The following is an 11,867-nucleotide window of genomic DNA, read 5'->3' on the forward strand; positions in this document are numbered from 1 at the left end:
TTACATAACTTTTTGCTACGCCTACCGAAAATGGCAAGCAGTGGCCATGGAATATTGAAAAATACAAAATTCAAACTGGGTTTTATGTGCCTTGACCTGGACAATGAAACGCATGGAAAAATGCAATTTCTTTACGACACCACGGTACTCTTTACGGCAACGGAAGTGCATCACATGTGCAAGCGTTTTCATTTTTCGCCTGGATCCCAAAACGGCCGTCGCACAGGGAAACCAAATCATCTCTATAAAGCCCTTCAAATTTACCGTACGGCCCCGGGTATCGGAGAACGGTTTTGGCGCGGGCTTCTTACGACGACAAAAAAGGCATAATTTCATGGCCTTTACTAATTGTCTGCAAACACCTATTTTTTACAGTCTGCGCCCCCCACCCCTCGGAAAAAAAAAAAAAACAAGAAGTCCAGGGATCTATCCTTTCGTGTTCAACCGGGCTATGGCCGCAATACACACACGAGCCGGCTTGAAATGTCGTCGCTGTTCGGCTTGCGTGACCGGTGGCCCTAATATTCCCATCGCATTTGCAGTTGTTTCCACTGTTGCACGAACCTCGAAGCACACATTCGATGTCAGCGGAAGCGAACTTGGTCAAGGAAGTGTGAACGCTCGGAACTAAGTATGAACTACACAGAGCAGGAGTCAAAGCGCGGGACCCCAACTTGCTCCGCGGTCAAATTCCTCGCACGTGCGCGATAGAGACAAATCACCGTACGACAACTCGCCGCGCGAACTTTTTTTCCACTCCTACTGCGCATGTGCGGGCGAGACATTTTTGAAGGTTTTTCGGCTTTCGCCGCGTCGTCGGGCGCGCGTCGTCGGCCACCGCAAAAGTAGCTCGTGGGCGATTGTGTGAGGAGGAATACGCGCATGCGCCGCAAGCCACACATATCGCTCGGAGCTTCACGATTGCCCCCCTTTTTTATTTTATTTCTGGCGTCAGGCTGTCCGCTAGTTTATAGCCGTGACACTGGCCGTTGGTGCAGCATATAAGCGTGATGCAACCACCTGAGGTTTTGTCACGGAAAAGAAACCTGTCAGGGCCTCTTATATCACGGTATTGAGACTGCCCACCGCATACAACTAGGACGCCATCCGGGACGCTACTAAGAGTGTATATACATCTGGCACACTTCACAGAGGTTTATGTTATGTACACCCCAAACAGCTAGGGGGAGGGAAGGGCACGTGAAAGACGTAGTTCATACTTTCGGATCATGGTTAAAAAGCAGCAAAAAAACATATGAAGAGCGAAAAAAGGAGACAAATGTGCAACAAAGCACACAAAGAAAGCGATTCTTGAATACACATAGTTCAAAGCTTGCCAGAGCGTTACAACTGGATTGTGGTAGAGGGAGGAAAGGGAGATGTACAGGTCCGCGCAGACGTAAACGGAGCACGGGAGCGGTGGCTGAACTGCATCGATGCGCCGCCTATGGGCGCCGAAGGGAATCATGGAGCGCCGGTCAAAGGGTGTGTTCGCACTGCCCTCGCCGCCCTATCTGATACGTTTAATCGCCGCTCAGCTGGCGTGTCATGCTGGGCGAGAACGGTTTTCAAAAGGCAGCGCTGGGCTATGAGAGGGGCGCTGGTTGCATTGCCGCTCGCAGGAATCAGCGGTGACCGAATCCGCTGCTCATGAGCTAGACGAAGCTGCGCGCCCGGAAACTTGCCTTGTTGCACGGTGTAAAGAGCGGTATAAAATTGTAGGCCGGTGCGGTTTGGCATAGCATGTCATCGCGATATAATTTGTTGTAAGCCGGCAACAAAATTGCGTGTACAATATTGAAATCACTTTCACAAACATTTTTGTTGTCCGAAAAAAAAAATGTCGCTTCCCTCATTTTTTTATGTGCGAATGCACTTTATAAGCAACCCCAAACCATCCACCGCCGGCGGCGGCGGCGGCGTCCGCAGTGCTCCTCTATATTAAAAAAGAAACAGCATCCGGCGCCAGGTTTCGATCCGAGGACTTTGCGGCCGCAGCGCGACGCTCTACCGACCAAGCCACGGACGCGACGGTGATATCAGTGTTAGTGACGCGCCTTATATCTTTAACGCATTCAAACTACGTCGTCAGCGGCGTGCGTTGGCGACTCAGCGGCGTTATAGCTGCTTGATAACTGCGTGGTGTACACGTGATACTACAAACCCGATGGAAGAGATGGAAGAGAAGGCGGCGAGGCGGTGGGCTGCGGGGGCCGAGCGCAAGCGCCGCAAGCGGGCCGACAACCGAGCATTCGCACTTTCACATTCTCCCCCTCGGGGAAATGCGGGGGAATTTTTGTTATTTTCAGTTCCTCCGAAGTTATTGCTGCCGCTCAGTCCAGGTCTGTTCTGTAGAAAGGGGAGAAAGATGTCCATGCGGTGGAAATTACGTATTAGGGAACAAACGTTGACTGCGATTACAGCGGCCCTTATAGGGCGCATATTTTGTTGTAGAATTAACCCTTTCGCTCCCGTTAACAATGACAGCCGACACAAAAGTTTGTACCAAATTAACCGATGACGAGTATGGATCGGTCATGACGACTACAAACATCATCAGTCATTTTGGGGCCCTGACGGCGATTTTTTGCAAGACATTTAGGTCATGCGATGAAGCCATCTTTCAATTCAATGCGGAGTTTAATTTAAATCTGCAACACTTTCTTAACTAATATAAGGTGCACGTTAAAAACAACAACGTCAGTTCTAATGCGACAACAAAATATGCACCCTATGAGGCCCGCTGTAATAGCAGGAAACGATTGTACCCATTCTTTACGGCGTTCTTTAATACAGAATTTCCGCCGCATGGACATCGTTCTCCCCTTTCTTCAGAACAGGCCTGGACTGAGCGGTAGGAATAACTTGGGACAAATTAACTCAAGATTAAAAAACAAAATGTCAGAAGCGACTTCTTTTTTGAAGAACGAAAATGTTTGTGAATGTGATTTCTATCTTGTCCAGGGCAATTTTGTTGCCGGCTTACAATAAATAATATTGCAATGACATGCTATGCCAAACCGCAGCGGCCTAGAATTTTACGCCGCCCTTTCCAGCGCGAAACAAGGCACGTTTCTGGGCGCGCGCAGCTTCGTCCAGCTCATGAGCAGCGGATTCAGTCGCCGCTGATGCCTGCGAGCGGGAATGTAACCAGCGCCCCTCTATAGCCCAGCGCTTCCTTTTAAAGACCGTTTCGCCCAGCATGACACGACAGCTGAGCGGCGAATGAATATATCAGATAGGGCGGCGGGGGCAAAGCGAACGCACTCTTTGACCGGCGCTCCATGGTTCCCGTCGGCGCCCATAGGCGGCGCAGCGATGGAGATCAGCCACCGCTCCCGTGCTCCGTTTACTTCTGCGCGGACCTGTACATAAAGGCAGCGAGAGAGGGAGTTTTATGCGACACTGCGCCTATACATGTATGATGTGGCAGCAGAGAGGAAAAATACATGAATTCAAGAAGTGGCTTAGTGCTACTGCTAGGATTCCGGGGCGATACAAGTGCAGAAGAGGAATTTAGCAGAAAAATGTCAAATAAACGCACGCACATCAGGTACATCCGAGAATACACATATGGGCACATCTAGGCCACCAGGGACCACTAGGCGGCTTGCAATGAGTAGTAGAAATAAAAGAGAAAAAAGGAAGGGAGGAGAAGCAACCATAGAAGCCCATGTGCTCAACCAAATGACAAAACAAAAATTTCAAAGCTCACAATGGGGACGCATACTTCTACTTAACACAAGCATGTACCTGAAGTGTCGGTCAGATTTGGTTGGTAAAGTTACTGTGCTGTAGATACGCGGTGCTAACACCCAAACTAAAATTTCCTGCTGGGTATCACCAAATGATAGGAAATGATTTTTCAGGAAATGCAATACACGGGCATATCACTATCCTGACAGGTCAAAAATTTCTGTACATGAATGAGAGTAAGAGAGAGAGAGAGATAGAGAAAGAGGGCGAGAGTAAAATGAAGGGGCGGAAGATTTAATAACCCGCAGACACTTAAGTGTAGCAAAATTTTTATTCATACGGAATCACGCTGGCTTAAACTTTTATATGACATCCCAGGCAGCACAAGACTGGTCGGCCTTACTCAAGCCGGTGTACTTTGGCCGGTGATTTTCTGCCCGGCCTTTCTCCGGAAACCATGTTCGGCCCGCGTCCAAATGTGGGCCTTTTGGCCGTATACGGCCGTACTTCCATCACTGTCCAACGGCCGGTGTCCGTCGGCCAGTCGACCGGCTTACGTTCATACGGCCAGATAACAGCCGTAGGGCTCCGGCCATCCCAAAGCCACCCGTGTGCGGCCGAAGTACGGCCACCGGAGAACAGCCGAGATGCGGTCGTCGGACTCCAGCCGGACTAAAGCTGCCGGAAATTCGGCCGTGCTACGGGCTTGTAGTTCAGCCACAGTACGTTCACTGTACTGAGGCCGGTGGACGACCACTGCATGCAGCGCAAGCAGATGACTAAATCGCGCTGTGCAGCAGCACAAACCCACCATTCTGGGTGCACTGCACCCACATCAAAGTGAGCCCGCGCGCAACCACCAGCCGTCCAGCCATCAGAGCAGCCTGGCTTAATTATCAGCGTCAGTGTACACCAAAATTAATTTATTCAACAGTGCTCACAAATGGTCGTTCCTTTAATTGCTGTGCCTCTTTTACTGTCGAATACATCAAATATTAATTTCTTTGCAGAGATGGAATAGATCTATGTATTGTCCAGGTCCTGATATCTTCTGTGGGGCGGCTTACCTGTAATAAACAAGGAAGGATGGGGGGGGGGGGGGGGAGTAGGGGGGGGCGGAAGGCGCATACTTTAGTGGGTTGAATTTCACAAAGATGAAAGTGCCGCTTTTAGACAATTTCTGTTAAGACAATACTTTCATGCTCTGACTAAATCAACTATTTTTACATCAGCTTCTTGACCAGTTTTTTTGTGTATAAAACCGGTGCGAATGCCTTTACGAAGCGGTTCGGTACTCCACAAAACACTCAGCAGCATTCACTATAATTTACTCCACACAAAAAGTATGTCCAGTATTTGCCCATATTTCTTGCAAAAAATTTTTCTACTCGATCATCTTTTCTGATGATCTTTCCCAGGGCTGATCCTAAAAGAGAGCAAAGAAGTAATTTCAGTTTCAATATATTTTTTATGTTGTTTTCATGAGTTACGTGCACACTCCTTAATAGTCCAAAAGAACTTAATTTTCCTCTCAAGTCGTACTACGTTAACAAAATTCTAGACGTGTTGCGAATGACGTCCTTCTTCAGATGGCTGCAGTTGCATCCCTCTGTGTTCACGCAAGGAAAGGCGTAAGGCAAGAGTTTCATATTTTCTTTCAAACAAATAACTTAGCAATTGTAGTATTCATACAGCAAAGCTTGCATACTGCAACGAATAAAGCAATAAATATTTCATTGGTCAAGTTTGAATGCGTAGGGTTCTTAACCCGTCGGAGGTGAACTTGCGGCTCCGCAAGTTTATTTATTTATTTGTTTGTTTTATTTATTTATTGATTTGATACCTGCTTGCCCTTGCATGCATTACAGCAGGGAGATAAATAAAACTAAGCATCAAATATGAGACCAAATAACAAAATAATTCTACAAAGCGCGGGGAAAATATAGACAGTGGATAAAATCATACGTGGAAGATAATTACACTCTGATCTTGATCTAAAATGAAATGAATCGCGCAAGGAAAAGTTAATCATTTAAATAAAAGTTAATAATTTAAAGAAAAGTTAATAATTTGCTTCAAGCTACCGATCCCAGTTTGGGATATGTAGAATGGCGCTTGGATATACTTCGCCCCTTCTATTCCAGTTTTCGAATGATATATATTACGAAAAAATTTCAACCTCAGGTTTCGTCTATGATCTTTCCCGTCTTACCATTTAAGTTTACTTTTACTTTCCCTCATCCTAAGTTGACAGTGCCAATACCTAATACGAATCGCACTGCCCTATTCTGTATGTTTTCGAACGTATCAACCAGCTCTTTGCTGTAGGGATCCCAGACAACACATGCGTACTCCTACATTATTTTATCTCGGAAAGCCAAAAACACGCGCAGCCGTAACTTTTATGTTGTGAACGTGCCTATATCTATAATAACTCGTTAAATAAACTCCTCGTTATTTATATTCCCCGGCCGTTCTGAAAGCAGTGGAATTTACTGTACACGCATTCTATTGAATGAAGGTTTTCTTGTAAAGTTGACGTTAACACACTTTTTAAGATTCAACGACTTTTCTGAATCAGCACGCCAGGATTTGAATCATGCTGCAAGTATTCGGAATCACGTTCATGCGCTATAGTCCTGTAAATTTCAAAGTCATTCGCGAACATTTTTAACAAAGATTTGAGGCCACACGAACAAAAGAGGACCCGCAACTGAGCCTTGGGGAATTCCTGAGGTCGCGGCTGAACATCGCTTCCCGAAGGAAAAACGGATGCCCTAAAGCCGTACTCCGGCCGATTTCTTTCTCAACATCGGCAGCCGAAAGGCAACTGAATATCTGGCAGCCGGGCTGCTGCCGTTGGGCGTCTGAACACGGGCGGCCGGAGAAATACCGAAGCGCTGGTTGCCGAATGTTGGCCGTTCATCGTATGATCAGTGGCTGCCAGAACCTGGATGCTGGCCGGACATGCCAGAAAGCGTCCATAGACGGGCGGGTCTTTAGACACTGTCTGTGCCGCCTGGGATAAGAATCGCAGATTTCGCGATCGTGATGAGTTTTAAAACCAGGTGGCAGAATTGTGGCCTTCAGCTGTCCGAAAAAATGACCACGAGAGTACAAATGGCTTGACAAAGGTCAAAAGGGCCGGCTTTTTGCATGACAGCGATGATAATCAACCGCATTTGAGGAAGTTTTAGTTTGGCCCTCCAGAATTACTATGTTAGCAGTGAAGCTATTTAGCAAATCATAATTTGTTGTGTCCGCAGTTGAAAATTCCAGGAAATGTCCGAGCACGCGCACGTGGACGGAGGCCTCCCGGCGAGAGGCCACAAAACCAAAAAATTGCCTTCCTCCCGCGCGTGCGTGCCTCCCGACGACCGCCGAGCATCCCCTGCAAGCGTTAGTCAAGCGGAGCGTACCCACTTAAGGAAATTACCACAGTTTGGCAAAAAAAAAACTCCGGCGTTCGCTGTAAACGCGGAAACACTGGCTCGGAACGCGAAAGACTCCAGCATCCGCCGTAATCATGGCAACGCTGCTGCTAAATGTTACGCTGCTGCTAAAGAATATGACACACTAATTGCCGAACCTAAACGCAAGTTCTACTGTGACACATTGCCTAGAATGCTACAAAGTGACGATAAACGATTTTAGAAGAGCATAAACCAAGACCAATCTAACCTTATCTCTTTACTCGACCGAACCGGGTGCCCTATCCCCGATGCAAGGGTAGCCGATATCTTAAACACTGCTTTCTGTTCGGTATTTACTAACGAGCCCGCCAACGATCTCCCTGATATGCCAGATTTTTTACATCCTTCCGACACTAGCATTACTTTCAACACTACTAGAATTGTTAAGGTTAACGACTCACTAAGTAATTCTTCCTCTATTGGAATCGATGGCATTAATGGTTAAGTGCTCAAAAACACCAAATATCTATCGTAAACATCTTGTGATTCATATTTCATCAGTCATCGGACACGGGAATTGTTCCGTTACACTGGTTCATTGGCAAAATCACTCCTGTCTTCAAAAAAGGAAACAGATCATCCCCCTTAATTAACGTCAAATCTCTACCACGTGCGTATGCTCAAAAATCATGGAACGTATTAATTACTCTCATGTTGCTAATTTTCTATCGTCGCCAACTTTTTTAATCCCAACCAGCACGGTTTCCGCAAGGGCCTATCTTGCGACACTCAACTTGCTCTATTCCTTCACGACCTGCATTCGCATCTTTACCGCAACATTCCAATTGACGCCCTTTTCTTAGATTTCGAGAAAGCCTTTAATAAAGTCCCCCATTCTCGACTAATATTTAAGCTATCTCGTCTGAAGCTACATCCGTCCACGTTAAACTGGATTCCCTGTTTCCTTACACATCGTGAACAATTTGTTTATGCCAACTCGCACTCGTCTGCCCTGTCCCTAGTTCTCTCGGGTGTCCCCAAGGCACCGTGCTTGGGCCCTTTCTTTTTTTAGTCTGTATTAATGACCTGCCTGACGTTGTATCTTCTAATATCCACTTCTTCGCGGATCATTCTGTTGTATACCGGCCAATAGGCGACTCTTCAGTTCCCTTCAACACGATCTTATCGTGTTCAAGAGTGGTGCAGGAAATGGCTCATGTCACTTAACGTCAGTAAAACATCTTTAATCTCTTTTCACCGTCGTTTTAATTATGCACCCCACTCGTGTTATCTAAACAATACTGCGGAACCCTCCAGTATATCAGTCATGTACTTAGGCATCCACATCAGTCACGATTTAACTTGGTCCAACCATATCAGCCATATTACTAACGCAGCAAATCGTGTCCTCGGTTATTTACGTCGAAACCTTTCTTTAGCGCCATCGTCTGTTAAGCTACTTGTTTACAAAACACTCGTTCTTTCCAAACTCGATTACGGCAACGCCATCTACGACCCACACCAAGCCAACCTCTGTAACGCCCTTGAATCTGTTCAAAACCGCACGCTGCCACATTCATCCTTTCTGAACAATCTTCCTGCCGACATCGCCGTTATTACCGATAGCAGTCGTTTTAGGCCTGCGATAAAAGATTTGTGTCATGACCTGTAACCCTTATTGTTAACATCAATGCACTGTATTTTGCCTGCCTTTTTTCCTGCCCACCCCTCATGTAATGCCCCAAAAGGGACCTTGAAGTACCAATAAATAAAACACTTGGTCTGAACGAGAAAGACACGTCATAGCGTGCGCCCCTTTAGGGTGATGTCCAATAATTATAACTTCCAAATAAATGAAAAAAGCTCACACTTGTAGCAACAAATTTGGCGTAAAGGTCGTTGCGGCCACGAAGTTGAAGCAAATCGGCTATACTCGTGGACATAAAACCTTCGGGATGGTCGTGAAGGTTGCGTAACGCTTCGCTACCTTCAAGTCCCACGCGTTAGTGTGTGCTTCCTTCATTTTTTTGTATTTTAGTTATTTTATTTATCCGATACTGCGGACGAGAATTCGGTCCAAGCAGGAGGACAGGGTACAATGCAAAGTACAACATCTTAACACATACAAAACAAACAATACCGAGTTACTCAGTATTGGAAAGACCGGATTCGTTTATTTGGTCCAAGTATGAAATAGTGCGTGCAAAAACAAAAGAAATGTGCGGGTTTGTTCTGGTTAATTACGGAGTTGGGGCATGCGGTTGGTGATGCCTTGTGGGTATTGTCATTAAGGGAGCAAGAAATGGGGTAGATCAAGGGCATCGGTGCATTCCATAACTTATACAATGTCGGCGGGGTCACACCTAAAGTTACCTTTTAAGTTTACACACACACGCGCACACACACACACGAGCGCGCGCACGTACACGCACAGGCACACACACACACACACGCAAACACGCACGCACACGCACGCACACACAGACGCACACATGTTCGCACACACACACACACACGCACACACGCGCACGGTCATGCACACACGCCCAAGCACACACACACGGACACGCACACACGCACGCACGCACACGCACACGCACACACACACCCACGCACACACACAAACACGCATGCATGCACGCGCACACACACACACGCACGCAAGCAAGCACACACCCACACACGTGCGCACGCACGCACAGACACACACACAGACACACACATACACAGATGCACGCACGCACGCCCTATACGAACTGCGAGCCGTCCAGCAGCTACCTCTTTACAGCACATTTATTTCTTGATATGGGACCTGCTAAGGTGAATGCTGCAGCATCACGTCAGGAGCTCCATTTAGAGAACGCCACAGTGCACAGTAACCCACGTCACATTCACAGTGAGTTTCTAGAGAAGTAGAGCTTCAATAAAACATCGATAAAATTGAGATTCTCACAAATCTTAATCGGTGAAATCCATGTAATGACACTGAGCGAGTTTGTGTACACAACGTATTTTTAAAATTTGTTGAACGAACGTTGTCCCAAACCAGCAGAATTCCCCAGGCAACTCGTTGTGCTGCTGAGCACAAGGACGTGGATTCGATTCCAGGCTGCGGCGGCCGCTTTTCTGGTGGAGCCAGAAAGGAAAACGCCTGTGTGTTCGATATTTCGGCAGACATTTAAGATCTCATGTGGTCTAAATTAATTCGAAGCCCTCCACTACGGTGCGCCTTATGACCTGTGAAGCGTCGGTGAGTTGAGCCCACAATCAATCAATATACCACGTAACTGCAGTAATAAAGGTGACAAACCATAGCCACTTTGTACAAGTTTTAAAAAGCGCCGATGTTCAATCGAAGGCCGCTGAGTGCCTTTTGCAGTTGAGCGCTTGGAGTGGTTGGGCCATTGTGGCAGTTGTTACAGCGGGACACGTACTTGATAATGCACGGAACACCGCACCCATAGTCACAACTGTAACTCCGCCCTCGCGACGTGGCTATTCGTTGCCTAGCAGCGCGCCCCTAAACTTGCATTTTAACCTTATTAAGTGCGAATGCACTTCTTAAGTGACCCTGAACCACGCGTCCACCGCCGTCCGTCCGTCCGCAGCCTAGCAACGGAGCTAGCTAGCCTGCCTAGCAACGGCGCCGGATTTCCGACGCGTGAGGGCGCTCGCGTAGCGCCTCCTCTCCCCCCTCGCCTACTCTTCAGCTCCCAACACCCTCTCTCGGCGCGCCAGCCAGGCCACTACACTATATAAAAAAATATCAGCATCCGGCGCCCGGTTTCGATCCGAGGACGTTGCGGCCGCAGCGCGACGCTCTACCGACTAAGCCACGAAAGCCACGCTGATTTCAGAGTTAGGAACGCTCCTTATATCTTTAACGCATTCAAACTACGTCGTCAGCGGCGTTGCGTTGGCGACTCAGCGGCGTTATAGCGGCTTGATAACTGCGTGGTGTACACCTGATACTACAAACCCGATGGAAGAGATGGAAGAGAAGGCGGCGAGGCGGTGGGCTGCGGGTGCCGAGCGCAAGCGCCGCAAGCGGGCCGACAACCGTGCATTCGCACTTTCACATTCTCCCCCTCGGGGAAATGCGGGGTTTTTATGGTTGGATTTTCATGGCGCAAGGTAACTAGGGCAAGAGTGCCAAAAAAGCGTCTAATCATGCAAAAAGATAAAAAGGTAAAAAACCTAGTAAGCAAGAATAATAGTAACATCAATTAAAGACAATGAAGATGGCTCGTGGATAGGAGCAGTTTTTGATTAGGCATGGTATGAAATCAGCTGTAAAAATTAAAGTACTCAATAAGTACTTAACGTACTCAAAAAAGTGAATATAACGCGCTTTAAAGATCTCAAGAAAAACATCGAAAAAAAGAATTGTGGGTTTAGGGGGATATGGTATCTGTAGAGTTGGAAAAAGTGTTGATGTCGTGCTGTGTCTAGTGCCTTACATTTGATTGGGATGTGGATTACTGATAGGCCTTCGCCACACCAACTGCACAGGGGTCTTGAAGATCCCATGAGCAGGGAGGAGTGAGTCGAATGCGTGTGGCCAGTCCGTAATCTACTTATGGTAACCTCTAGGAATCCCTTGTGTGAGTCAATAGTGTATAGTCCTAAGATGTGGTTTTATTACGGGCAACTCGTCTGCCTGTGTGCTCCAATCTACTTGCTACCTTTTACGAAGGTGTTTTCGATGTGTAACGTCAGCTGCTAATGTAGGGCACAGTTGTTTTGTCCATTGTATTC

This window comes from Haemaphysalis longicornis, unplaced genomic scaffold (assembly GCF_048455015.1).
Source record: "Haemaphysalis longicornis isolate Haplotype H1 unplaced genomic scaffold, Haemaphysalis longicornis Haplotype H1 scaffold_1, whole genome shotgun sequence".
Taxonomy (NCBI): domain Eukaryota; kingdom Metazoa; phylum Arthropoda; class Arachnida; order Ixodida; family Ixodidae; genus Haemaphysalis; species Haemaphysalis longicornis.